This window comes from Canis aureus, chromosome 9 (genome assembly GCF_053574225.1).
Source record: "Canis aureus isolate CA01 chromosome 9, VMU_Caureus_v.1.0, whole genome shotgun sequence".
Classification (NCBI taxonomy): Eukaryota; Metazoa; Chordata; class Mammalia; order Carnivora; family Canidae; genus Canis; species Canis aureus.
The window spans coordinates 12,193,454-12,207,476 of NC_135619.1; positions in this window are offsets into that span (position 1 = coordinate 12,193,454).

Sequence of the window (14,023 nt, forward strand, 5' to 3'; positions counted from 1 at the left end):
CCAAAAGGAAAAAGCAACATATGTTAGAAACTGTAATCAATAGTTTTACTCTACCTCAAGATCAGTCAGTTATAACTTATAAATTCAAGCAGTTAACTCTTTATCTTCATGCCTGTATTTGGATCCCTGTTTTTTCAAACTTAAAGTAACTCTAGTTTCTGTTATAGATATTCTCATAGGAATTGCCCAAGGTAAATAAAGAAAATCTAAGAAATTTAAAAACTTAATCTAAATCAATGTTTTAAAAATGTATAATGAATAAGCATTTATTTCCAAAATTCCTTCTAAATATCCCTTTGATTCTTTTTTATAAACTCTGCACTTTATCAAAATAACCCAAGATTGTCTTGTTTTTAATTTTTAAAAATATTTTATTTATTTATTTGAGAGAGAGACAGAGAGAGAGAGATCGAGAGAGGGGAGGAGAGCATAGGGGAAGAGAGGGGACAAGCAGACTCCTAGTTGAGCATGGAGCCTGATGCAGAACTTGATCCCATAATCAGAGATCATGACCTGAGTCAAAACTGAGTAGCTCACTCAACCAATTGAGGCATCCAAGGCGCTCTGCACTCAAACTTTTCCAGTTACCTAAATATTAGTCATGTTTGTGTTTTAGATGTTTTTAATATAGCCTTTGTAAAGTAAAAATAATTGTCATTAACATTCCAAAAGAATTTCTAAATTTACTTTTTACCATTCCTACACATTCTGAGAATTAAATATGTCAATATAGATCTTGGTAGGGGAAACACAAGTTATTTCTTTATAATTACTTATACTTTTGTGTTTCTTAAAAACATTCATAATTTAAAAGTTTTTTTAACTTTTGAGGGGAAAAGAATTTGGTACTATAAGAAATTTTTTAAACTGTAGTAAGCCTATTGTATACATTAATTCCCACACAAAGATTATGATTTTTTCTTTAGCATATATCATTATCATTTGCTTTAGTTTATGTTTGTTAACTGAACATGAAAATGATCGGAAAAGGAAATAACTTGATAACAATTTAAAACTCATATCCATGAGAGTTTTTTTTAATGTTTTACTTCATGCCAAGGAATTTAAGCCTTGGCATTCACAATGTTCTACCTTATGTGCCTTTGACAGAGGAATCTTCAGTTTGATTTTATAATATTTAATATAGGAGTTTGAGTCATTGTCCCAACAGCCAAAAATGCATCTGAAATTTAGGCTGTACATTACACATCGGCAGTAGATGTTCCCATATTTTAAAAGAATAATAATATTGTGATTTATTTTCTTTTAGTGACTGAGGAGCAAACTTGTGAGTTGGTATGAAATTAATGTCATAATGATATCTTAATGTGCATTTTTTATAAAAAGATTGCAAAGGACTAAAGATTGTCAGATATCAAGGGAAATTAAGGGACTGATTTTGAAAGTCATTTAAATTAACAACAAACAAAGTTTTCTTTTAAAATCTTTTTAATAGCTGAGTGCTGCTGGATAAAAAATATCAAATACAAAAGGAAGTTTATTTTTCATATTAATAGTATTCGAGATTGAAAAACATGATATAGAGTTCTAAAATAGCATGCTAATTTATCTCTATAAAATGTGAAGTGGACAGGCTTGATTAGCGAATTGATTAGTTAATTTCTTTAAATCTTTAGTTCTTTCTCACAAATATGTTAAAATCTAGAAGAAGGCTGGAGACAATAAGCTAGACATATTTGAAGAGATTGACAATTTAAATGTGAATAGGGCCCTATCACTTAATAACAAGGCAAATGACAGTAATAAATACAACCAAAAATGCCATGATTTGAGATAATATCTTAAAAATATACCATAAAGATATGTTTGTTTATGAACATAGACACTTGTGAAAATATGTTTCATACATGTTTTTGTTCAAAACATTTTTAGGGTATATAAAATACCTACATGTCAAATTGTGAAAGTTTAAAAGAAAATATTAAACATTTAAATATTTCATCAATAATGAAAAAAGTAAGACCATATATTCTACTTTTTCTAGCACACTTGCACATTAAAATAGAGCTTTCATTTCCACAGGTAAATTTAAAAATCATGAAACAGAATGTGTTGAGATATGTGTGCTTATATATACAGTCACTCAATATTCTATATATAGTATATAATATGTATAATAAATTAGTCAATATACCTAATGTGGTAACAGTCTATAAAAAAATAATTCTTGTACAATAAGAAATGCTACCTATTTCCCCAAATTGTGGGTAAATAGCAACAGCCTGTGGTCATTTCTGATGTTGCAGTTTTCATAACTACTCAGTTACTCTAAGTATAAACACAATATTTACTTTAAGCAATTTCTTCAAGTATTACTAACAGTATTACAGTATTCATTTACAGAAAGTTCCTTTAGTACTCATCCTAACAGGCGTGAAATGTTCTCTCTCCTTCTTCCGGCTTTCAGGAAATAAAGTCTGGAAAACTATAAGATTTGATTAGCTAGTCCTTGGCTATGGTGAAGAGGGGTTGCTACCTTCCACCTAAAAACCTTGCAAACATTGACATACTCTGTGGCTCAGTTTACATCCTGAGTTGATACTAAGGATGATTCAAATCTCATAGGTCTTGGAAAGGAGTTAGATTGTAAAGTCAGGGCAATGAGAAGTCATTAGAAAGCATTAAGCAAAAAAAACTAAAATGAAAGAAAGAAAGAAAGCATTAAGCAGGAGAATGAGATGGCATTTTTAAAACCCTCTGTCAGATTTCTATGTGGATTACTGCAGAGGGATAAGGGTGAGAGTGGTCAGTGAGGAATCCGTTGTAGTAGTTCAGATGGGAGATGAGAGTGGCTTCACCAAGTGGGTAGCAGCAAAAATGGAGCAAAATTAACAGATTCAGGATATGTTGGAAATAGTGCCAAAGGGACTTTCTGATGGATTAAAAACTTGGCTAGGGAATCAAGGACAAATACTAAGTTTTTCACTTTAGTAACCATGCCATGAGATGAGGAAGGTGGAAGGACAAAGAGGTTGGAATCATCAAGAACTGTGCTTCAGACATAATAAATTGGAGATCCCTTTAACCCTGCCTGTGGATACATGGGAGGTGATCAGAATCACGTTATCTGGAGTTTCAAGCTGGAAAAATCCAGCAGGAGGTTTTCCTTTGAAAGTTATCAACATGTAGATGATACTTTAGCCTAGAGTCATTCATTCATTTATGAAACAAATATTTATTAAGAACCTAATATGAACCAGGTACTGTTCTAAGTGTTAGGAATACAACATTGAAAAAAATTCAGGTGGAATTCCTTGCTGTTATGGGGCTCACATTGTGTGAAGAGATACCCTAGAAAGAAAATCTAGATGGCAAGAAGAGAACCCAGGATGAATCTCCAGGACATTCCCACCCTGATTGAATGACAGGACAAAGAATCCACAAAGAGTAAAAAAGCTGCCAAGGAGTTAAGACACAGACCAGAAAATTACAGTGTCACAGAAGCCAAGAGTAGAAGGGATACACCCCTTCAAATCTTTTTTCAACAACTGTTCAACTGTGCAAATACCTGCTGAGGTATATAGAAAGATTGGAAATATTAAATGATATTTTAATTAGGTGATAAGAAGATAGTGTCCTTCAAACTCAGTGAAATGGAGACAGAATCTGTATTCGAATGGTTTGAGCCAAAAGTTGGGAAAGGGTAATAAAATGGAGGCCATAAGAATGGACTCTTGGTAAGCATTAGTGTCAAGGGACGCTGAGAAGTAGACAAGTAGCTGGAAAACAGAAGGGTAGATTTATGTCCGACATCTGAAGGCCCTTACCAGAGCATGTGGTACAAACTCAACATTCAATAAATATTATACATTATCATTGATGATAAGTGACTTTTAAATGTAATGATTTGGATTGAAAAAATAATGTACTGACAATAGGTTGTCACTGAGCCTGAGAGTTATGATTTTTTCTACTGGAAATCTTAAATTTAGTTTATTAGATTATATAAATATTGAATTCACAAATGAATAAATACAAGTTAACAATAAAGATACGTGTGTGGCTTTTCCATCTGAACTGGCAATTTTTATTTTTTTAATAATAAATTTATTTTTTATTGGTGTTCAATTTGCCAACATACAGAATAACACCCAGTGCTCATCCCGTCAAGTGCCCACCTCAGTGCCCGGCACCCAGTCACCGTCACCCCCCACCCACCTCCCCTTCCACCACCCCTAGTTCATTTCCCAGAGTTAGGAGTCTTTCGTGTTCTGTCTCCCTTTCTGATATTTCCCACTTATTTTTAAAGGTAAAATACTCAATATTGGTGACAGTGCAAGGAAATAAATCTTAAACTGAGTTTGTAGAAATATAACCTTTCTGAAAAGTAAATTCATATGTATTAAAAGCCTTAAAAGTGTGCTTACTTTTAGTTTTGTTTGTTAATTTTTTTCTGTGAATGTCATTATAGTATATTTAATGGAAGAGAAATTCTAAAGTTAGAAAAACACAAACCTCTGACATTTTAAAAAAGAAACTAGAAATATATACATTCTGTAAGAAGCATCTGATGTGGAACTGTTCATATAAAATTGGTGACATACCCATCCATTCAGACTTCTGTTACCCCCGGACTAACTATTGTAAAGCTGTATAGTTAATGCTAATCTTCAAGACCATCCAGAGTTTTCTGCAGATGGAAATGCAGCCATTCACCTTCTTAGTGGGATGAGCTTCTAGGAGCACAAACACCAAAGTGCAAGCCTCTGGATTGATTTTGGTTGTTTTCCTTATTTCCTGAAACTGCTAGGCTGGCCATATTCCTCTAAGTATTTAATGGTTAGGAACTTATTTCCCCCAACAGCTCCTTGCTCTCTTTTAGCTTCTTTGTTTCAGAGCATTCTGGTTTGAATCTGGTCTGCTTATGTGGAGTTCAAAGAACCATGCCACCACCACACCAAATCATTTTGATTTATTTAAATTTGGTGACCCAAGGATATAGCCCCCAAGCTGGCGTATTAAGTGAAAGGAGGAAGTCCTTGAACAACCACAAAACCAGTTCAGTGTCTTTGAATAAGATGCTCTGACATGAAGGATATTGCTGCTGATTCCATAAAACTGGAATGTGCAGACTTTTACTGGCTAAAGACAGGACTCGTTTCACAAAGCAGTGCTATAATATCTTTTATATTTAGCACTTTACAAGATTTGAAGTGTTTTATTGTTTCATCTGAGCTTTAGAGTAATCTCCCCATTTAATATATTGAGACACTCAAATTCAGGGCACTGTCCCCTATGTAATGAGACTTTGCTTCATAAGATTCCCTTAACCTCTCTGAGCCTAATCCTAAAATGAGGCATAATACATGGCAGAGAGGCTACAGAGTGTGAGCGGGTACAAGGGTGTTGCATCAATTTACCTCTGCCCTTTAAAGGCCGTAGGGAATACACCGACAAGGCTATCTTTGCACTAGCTGCTTCTTACATATGGCCCAGAGCATGCTTCCGGCACCAGTGTCTTTGGAAGAGGTGTGAAAAAACTTCTCTCTGAGTCCAGGAGAGTGGGCTGTTCAAATCCTCCTGGAGACAAAAGAAAGAATTGGTTCCAGTGCCTTTTTCAATCCTAACAGCTTTCAGATGACACATTGGGAGTCATTTATACAGACTTGAATATACCCAAAAGCATTTCTCGCCAAGCCTTCCCACAGTCTACACGAGCCAATGCAGATCACTTTATTTAAAAAGGTTATATGTTATGTAAAACCCACACAACTAGCTGTCTTAGATTTTTCTCTTCCCCTACTTGGACTTCTGTGGGGTTTCCTCCATATTTTCCATCTCTAACTATAGACTAACTGATTTATTGTCACCCATAAAGCAATGCTCATTTTAGTAAGCCACCTTCCCAAGGTACCGGCCATCAGATGTTCTGCTCTGTTCATCAGTAAATCCTTACTGCTTAGGAGTCACTACTCCTGTCAGTTGAGAAGCAAATTAAATTCAAAAGGCTACACTCCTGGCAATTTTTTTATTGACTAGTAAATCAATCCAATATACTATGCAGCTTATGCCCAAAACGTTACTTTTTTCTAATAGGAAATTCTTGGGGTCATTTTTTAAATCTTTTCCTTGACCTATGGGTTAACTGTACTTAACCTCCTGCTTCAGGTGGACGCTTCAGTAGAATGTGTTTTCCTAGAAGTTCATACCAGCAGCTGGAAAGTCTACCTAATAAATTTCAAAAGTAAAATTCTATTCAGTGTGGTGTAGAAACAAAAGATACAATAAACTTCTCTGGTGACACTGAAGTAGAGTGCTGGCCTTGTCTAGACCAAATGTCCTATCCCCATGCAAAACCCCTGAAAGGTACTCTTGCCTCCTCTCTACACATTGGAGAATAAGGGTTTATTCTCAATTATCTGTTACTATATCTACTATTTTAATTTTGCATGATTTTAATTTTTCATTCTGTCGTGGTAACAAATCGCTTATTTTATATCTTTTGTTCATATTTACAACTAGCCAATTAGGTGCATAGTTTTAAATGAGATTTACATGGATAATATTTTTTAAGTTTTTATTCAAATACTAGTTAACATATAGTGCAATATTGCCTTCAGGTGTGTAATTTAGTGATTCAACACTTAACACACAACACCTGGTGCTCATTACAAGCATATTCCTTAATCTCCCTCACCTATTTTACCCATTCCCCCACCTACCTCCCCTCTGGTTACCATCAGTTTGTTCTCTATACAATTTGTTTGCTCTTGGTTTTCCTCTTCCTTTCCCCCACCCCATGATCATTTGTTTTGTTTCTTAAAATCCACCTATGAATGAAATCATATGGTATTTCTCTTCCTCTGACTTATTTTGCTTAGCATAATACTCTCTAGCTCAATCCAATCATTACAAATGGCAAGAGTTCATTCTTTTTCATGGCTGGCTGAGTAACACCCATTGTGTGTATATATATATATATTGTATACATACATACATACATACATATATATATTGTATATCCAATTGTATATATACATATATATATCCAATTGTATATATATATATCACATTTTTAAAAATTTAACTTTATTTAGTTACATTCAATTAATACAATATATCGTATTATTAATTACACCAAAAACCATAAGATATCTAGGAATAAACCTAACCAAAGAAGCAAAGGATCTGTACTTGGAAAACTATAGAACACTCACGAAAGAAAGTGAGGAAGACACAAAGAAATGGAAAAATGTTCCATTGCTCATGGATTGGAAGAATAAATATTGTTAAAATATCTATCTATGCTTCCCAGAACTACCTATACATTTGATATAATCCCTATCAAAATACCACCACCATTTTTCACAGAGCTGGAACAAATAATCCCAAAATTTGTATGGCACCAGAAAAGACCCTGAATAGCCAAAGGAAAAGTTGAAAAAGAAAACTGAATCTGGTGGCATTACAATTCCGGACTTAAAGCTATATTACAAAGCTGTAATAATCATCAAGACAGTATGGTACTGGCACAAAAACAGACACATAGATCAATGGAACAGAATGGAGAACCCAGAAATAGAACCTCAACTCTATGGTCAACTGATCTTCAACAAAGCAGGAAAGAGTATCCAGAAGATAAAAGTCTCTTCAACAAATGGTGTTGGGAAAAGTAGTCATACGCACAAGAATGAAACTAGACCATTTCCTTACACCATACACAAATATATATGCCACATCTTCTTTATCCATTCATCAGTCAGTGAACATTTGGGCTCTTTTCATAATCGGGCTATTGTTGACAATGCTGCTATGAACATCCGGGTGCATATGTTCCTTCAAAATTATATTTTGTATCCTTTAGGTAAACACCTGGTAGTGCAATTGCTGGGTCCTAGGGTATTTCTATTTTTAACTTTTTCAGGAAACTTCACACTTTTCCAGAGTGGCTATACTACTTTGCCTTCCCATCAATAGTGCAAGAGGGTTCCCCTTTCTCTACATCCTCACCAACACCTGTTGTTTCTTGTGTTGTTAATGTTAGCCATTGTGACAGGTGTGAGGTGATATCTTATTGTAATTTTGATTTGTATTTCCCTGATGATGAGTGATGTTGAGCATCTTTTCATGTATTCCTTGGCCATCTGTATTCTTCTTTGGAGAAATGTCTATTCATGTCTTCTGCCCATTTTTTTAACTAGATTATTTGTTTTTTGGGTGATGAGCTTTATAAATTCTTTATATATGTAGGGATATTAAACCTTTATTAGATGCCATTTGAAAATATCTTTTCCCATTCCATTCCATATATCATCTTTTAGGTTTGGTGATTGTTTCCTTCATTGTATGGAAGCTTTTTATTTTGATGAAATCCCAATAGTTTATTTTTGCTTTTGTTTCCCTTGCCTAGGGAGACATATCTAGAGAGAAGTTGCTATAGTGGATGTCAACGAAGTTATTGCCTGTGTTCTTCTCCAGGATTTTTATGGTTTCAGGTCTCACACTTCAGCCTTTCATCCATTTTGAATTTAGTTTTGTTTGTGCTATAAGAAAGTGGCCCTGTTTCATTCTTCTGCGTCTTGCTGTCCAGTTTTCTCAATACCATTTGTTGAAGAGACTTTTTTCCATTGGATATTTTTATCTGCTTTGTCAAAGATTAATTGACCATTTCTGGGTTTTCAACTCTGTTCGATTGATCTACATGTCTATTTTTGTGCCAGTGCCATACTGTCTTGATCACTACAGCCTTGTAATTTAACTTGACGTCCAGAATTGTGATGCCTCCAGCTTTTTTTTTTCAAGGCTCTTTTGGCTATTCAGGATTACATGGATAATATTTTAGAGATGAGAGATAATTCACTACCAGGCTATATAGCCCTGACCCATTTTATGAACATATCTCAGTGAAATAGCAACAAGGGAAATTGTGAACAAAACATTTGCTGATGGACATTGGTCACTCATTATCTTTAGCTTCTTTTATTTTCTCTGCTTTATAATATCATTTTTCTTCTTCCTTGATTGAGCCTATATGATTTTTGTTAACATAAATTATTTGGTTCAAAAAATTCCAAGTACAATTACTGCCATCTAATTTAGGCTCAGCTTTCTGGTTGACCTGCAACTCCATGTTTCAAATATGCAAATATACTTAAAATGCAATTCATCCATCTTGAGAACATATAGCAGAGCTAGGTCTTTATAAATATACGTATTTTAAACCATTAAAGAGAAATATACACATATGTTTATAATTTTTAATTATAACAGGAGTATAAATTTCTATTTTAAAGAGTATGATTTAAGTTTTATAAGTGTAAATAAAATTTAATTTATAAATTGAGAGTAAAAGTTCATGTATATTGTGTATGTATATTTTTTCTAGATTTTTTCCAATGGACACTTAATAAAATATGTATATATACTCAACTTCTAGATTTCATGAATGAGTCTGCTATTAAGTGCAATGAGTAATTTTTTCAAATCAGTTTTTTATTATTTATTTGCTAGAAATGAAAACAACATGAAATTATACTTTAATAGTGGATTGCCAATGCAATTATAAGTATTTTCTCCAACCATCTCTATTTTTGGTAGATGATTAGTGCCCCATGGGATCCAGAGACTTCTCTGATCGAGAGCTGTTTGTTTTCTGCATGCTGCAATTATATATTACACATACACCAATGATGAGTAGCCTCATGTGTTGGGATAAATATGTTATTATAAGTTCAAATGCTTAGATACTTTCTCGATGTTTATTTGAGCTGAGCAAAACATAGTGGTTTGAGTTCACAGGGGGCTTACATAAACCTTTTGGGGAAGAATTTCAGCTCACAGGGGTTTGTAAGCAGATGGCATATGCAAGCAATCGCACTTTTCTTTGGTGGGAGGAATGGCATTCTCGGGGTAACAAAATAAGAGAGGGAGGTGCCATGACAAGTCTGTTCTCAGAGTCTCCACCTGGGCTTTCCCCACAAGGCAGAGATACTAAGCATAAGTTAGAAAGATAACATGGAATCAGAACACAGTGAAGTGATTCTCTCAATACTCCCATTCTCCCACTGGAAGCCTTGGAAACAAGTTGAATCATCCCACTGAACTGAGTTGAAACTTTGTAGAAATTTGATAAGATTATGTTCAGGAATGTTAGAACCTAGCACTAAAAAAAAAAAAAAAGAACCTAGCACTATCCATTACTTGCCCTCACAGTGTGCCACAGGTAGAACTACAAGCAAGAAACAATTTCAAAATAAGAATCAGCTTTTATAATAGTAGTAGGATCAACACCCAGTTCTCAAATGTACAGAACTCTGGAAAATCTGGGTTGGGATACATGTAAGAAAAGCCTTCTATCTCCAACCAGTTCCACCTATTCTCCATCTAAATCCTGGAAGGATCATTCAGCCCAATGTGATATGAGCACAAAACAGAGATTCATAAACTAAAGTGAAAAGAAAGAGGTATAATCTGGCCCTAAGGAAAGCCTTAAACCAGTACAGCAAATGCACATAGTTGGGGTGAGTAGGGAGTAGAACAGAAAGAAGAGAAAGGAAAAAAGAAAGAAAGGGAAAGAAAGAGTAGTTGTGTCTTAATCCTTGTGACACTACTTGCTAGCAAATATGTGTCAATCAAAATCCTACAATCTGGCAGAAACCATAGCAATGCTTTCCCCTCTGAAAGGGGAAATGAGGAAAGAAATGGACACTGAAAAAAAAAAGAAAAAAAGAAATGGACACTGAGTTGGCCAAAGAAGATATGATTTTCCTCTCCTCCCCACCAAATCATTGTGTTTTAAAATAACCAGAGAAATCTAACCAGACCTCAGGTCATCCTCTCTAAAAAATACTACAACTGCAATAGATGTTTGCGGGCTAGAACATTGCACTCACATATGCTGTAGGATAGATCTTGACCATTGAAACCACAGAAACACATAAAATTGACTCCTGTCATTTTGGTTAAACTGGAAATAAACTTGTTTTAAAGATTTCACATCTTTACTTATCTAGCACGTCGACTCACAATAAATGTATATTTTAAAGGAATTCTTTTCCATCTAGATCAACATGGATCTCCGCAGGATTACACAGAAGCCATATTGTGGCAGAGGAAAAAACAAAGGGCACTGTTATGTTCAAAGAATTTTTTGTCTAGACTCACTTCATATACACTGAAAGAATACTGAAATGTAATACCCAAATAGAAAGATCATTTACATTTCCTTATGTCATACCATTTTCCTAGTGGCTGTTACTCCAAAACTGTGATCTTTACCTTATTCTAGCCTTTCACATCCAATTCCTTCTAAGAAAGCCACAAGTGTAACAAATGGCCATGGTGTTCATAGTTGAAGTTTTGCTATTTCACTGGAATCCAGTTTACCCAATGATAAAAAAGATGGTAAATATGTGAAAATTATACTATAAGTGAAAAAAATGTTAAATTCTGCAAATGTGAGAGATACCCTTATTAAACCAATGGGCTATTTCTTAAAAGCTGTTAAAAGAAAAACTAAGTTAACACCAACTCTACCAATTGTCTATACTTATGTCTACTACTTCCAATTTATGACTAATTACCACACTGTTTAATAATGAGTATGGATACCTTTAATTTTTTAACTTATTTATTCACGAGAGACACAGAGAGAGAGAGAGAGGCAGAGACACAGGCAGAGGGAGAAGCAGGTTCCATGCAGGGAGCCCAATGCGGGACTTGATCCCAGGAATCCAGGATCACACCCGGGCTGCACTGAAGGTGCTAAACTGCTGTGCCACCGGGGCTGCCCTGGATACATTTAAATGTAAAGACTGTATCTAATTAGAATACAAAACAATACTCAGATATACACAAACTTACAGTGGGTCGTTCACATCGCAGAACCATACTAAGTTTAAAAAGGAAGAATTTTAGCCTAAGATCACAACCAAATGAAAAGAGAAGGATGAATAAATCCAAAGATGTCACAAAGAATAAAGATTTGTGATCTGAAAAATGGGTAAGTAGAAAGAAGAAGATCTCAAAGGTGTGTTGAAGCTCTGAAAATCATTCATTACTCAATATTTAAGCCATTTATTTATTCCAGTAATTTTTTATTTTTATATATTATATATATCATAATTCCATTATTCTTTATTTATTCCATTAATATAACAGTTGTTTTACTCTTCATAGACACCAGCAGGAACAAGACATTCACAAGGAACAGTTTTTGTAATGCTTTTCCTTCAAAGTAGGGGCAGATGACTTGGTTTCTACAATAGGAAGTAAACCAGAAACTAAGAAAATATTGTGGAAATCTTGGCTCATGTTTTAGGTAACAAGGGAGCAGTCAGAGAAGTCATGATGAGGTGGCTCAATGAGAGAAGATGTGACAATTAGGTAAATGTTCAAAATTTAAACTGCCCTTAAGATTAAAGAAATATTTGGGGGGGGGGGTGGAAATCTGATTTTTTTTAAAAAACTGGATTTCCTACCAGTAAATATGCATGGATTGTTGGGCATTGCAGCAAAGCATATTGTCCATACTTATCTATTCCATGTAGAACATTTGGATCAAAAAAAAGGGCTTTAGAGAAAAACTAAAGAAATCTGATGGAGTTTAGTTAATGATAACAATACTAATAATAAATTGTGGAGTTTGGTTAATAGTGATATACCAAAGTTAGTTCATTAGTTGTAGTAAACATATAAGATGTTAACAATAGAGGAAAACAGGTGTGGGGTATTTGGGAATTTGTTATACTATTTTTGCAACTTTTCTGTAAATCTAAAACTATTCTAAAATAGAATGTTTGCAGAACACCTGGGTGGCTCAAGTGGTTGAGTGTCTGCCTTTGGCTCAGGGCGTGATCCCGATCTTGGGATCGAGTCCCACATTGGGTTCCCTGTGAGGAGCCTGCTTCTCCCTCTGTTTGTGTCTCTGCCTCTCTCTTTCTGTGTCTCTCATGAATAAATAAATAAACTCTCAAAAAATAAAAAATAAAATAAAATGTTTGCTTAAACCAAAAAAATAAAAAACTAAAAAGCACTTGCTAATATATGCAAATATTATAACTGGCCTATGAGCTATCAATTCTTAGTGCATACAATAAATGCTGAATACATGATAAACACTATTATTATGAGTAAATGCACAGTGTACAAAAATTTAAGAATTTAAGTAAAACTTCTACATGATAAAAATAAAGTTTTAGAAATATTGACTTAGATAGTGACTGGTAGCTGGTTTGGATAAAGACAGTAGAGGCTATAGATTCTGGGAGACCACTTAGAAAACTTCATCTTTCTGTACCTTGTTTTTTATATCCATACAATGTTACAACTAAGTTCACCTACCTTGTAGGGTTTTGTGAGGAGTTTGTGAGTTGTAAAATGTAAAGTGCTTAGAAAAGTGCTTGACATATAGAAAGAATTCAATAAGTATAACTTATTATCATCATTTTTATTATCATTGCATTACATTGAGGTTCACTGAAGGAAAGAATAAGAATAATATTGACAAAATGAGGTGGAGGAACAGAGAAAAACAGTGATTTTAGAGGAGAAAATTATCAGCTAAGAAAGGTTCACTCATGACCTGAAACAAATAGTTCAAAATACTGTGATAGAGGGAGAACCCAAAGAAGAATGGTTTTATTCACCATGCATATTATTTTTGACTATCTTCTATTCCATAAATGTAAGATGTTCTAGGGCAAGGATTTTTATCCAATTTGTTCATTGATATGTGCTACTGCCTGGTACATGGTAGGCATTCAAAAATATTGGTGAATTGGATGCCTAGGTGGCTCACTCAGTTAAGCATCCCACTCTTGGTATCGGCTCAGGTCATGATCTCAGGGTTGTAGACTAAGCTTCATGTTGGGCTCTATGCTCAAAGGGAAGTCTGTTAGAAGATTCTCTCCTTCTGTCTCTCCCTCCACTCATGTGGGCTCAAGTACTCTCCCTCTTTCTCTCAAATAAATAGATACATCTTTAAATATATATATGGTGAATTAAGAAGTAAAATAATTCTTGTAAAATTATAAAAACATCCTATGTTGTAATGCAAATGATG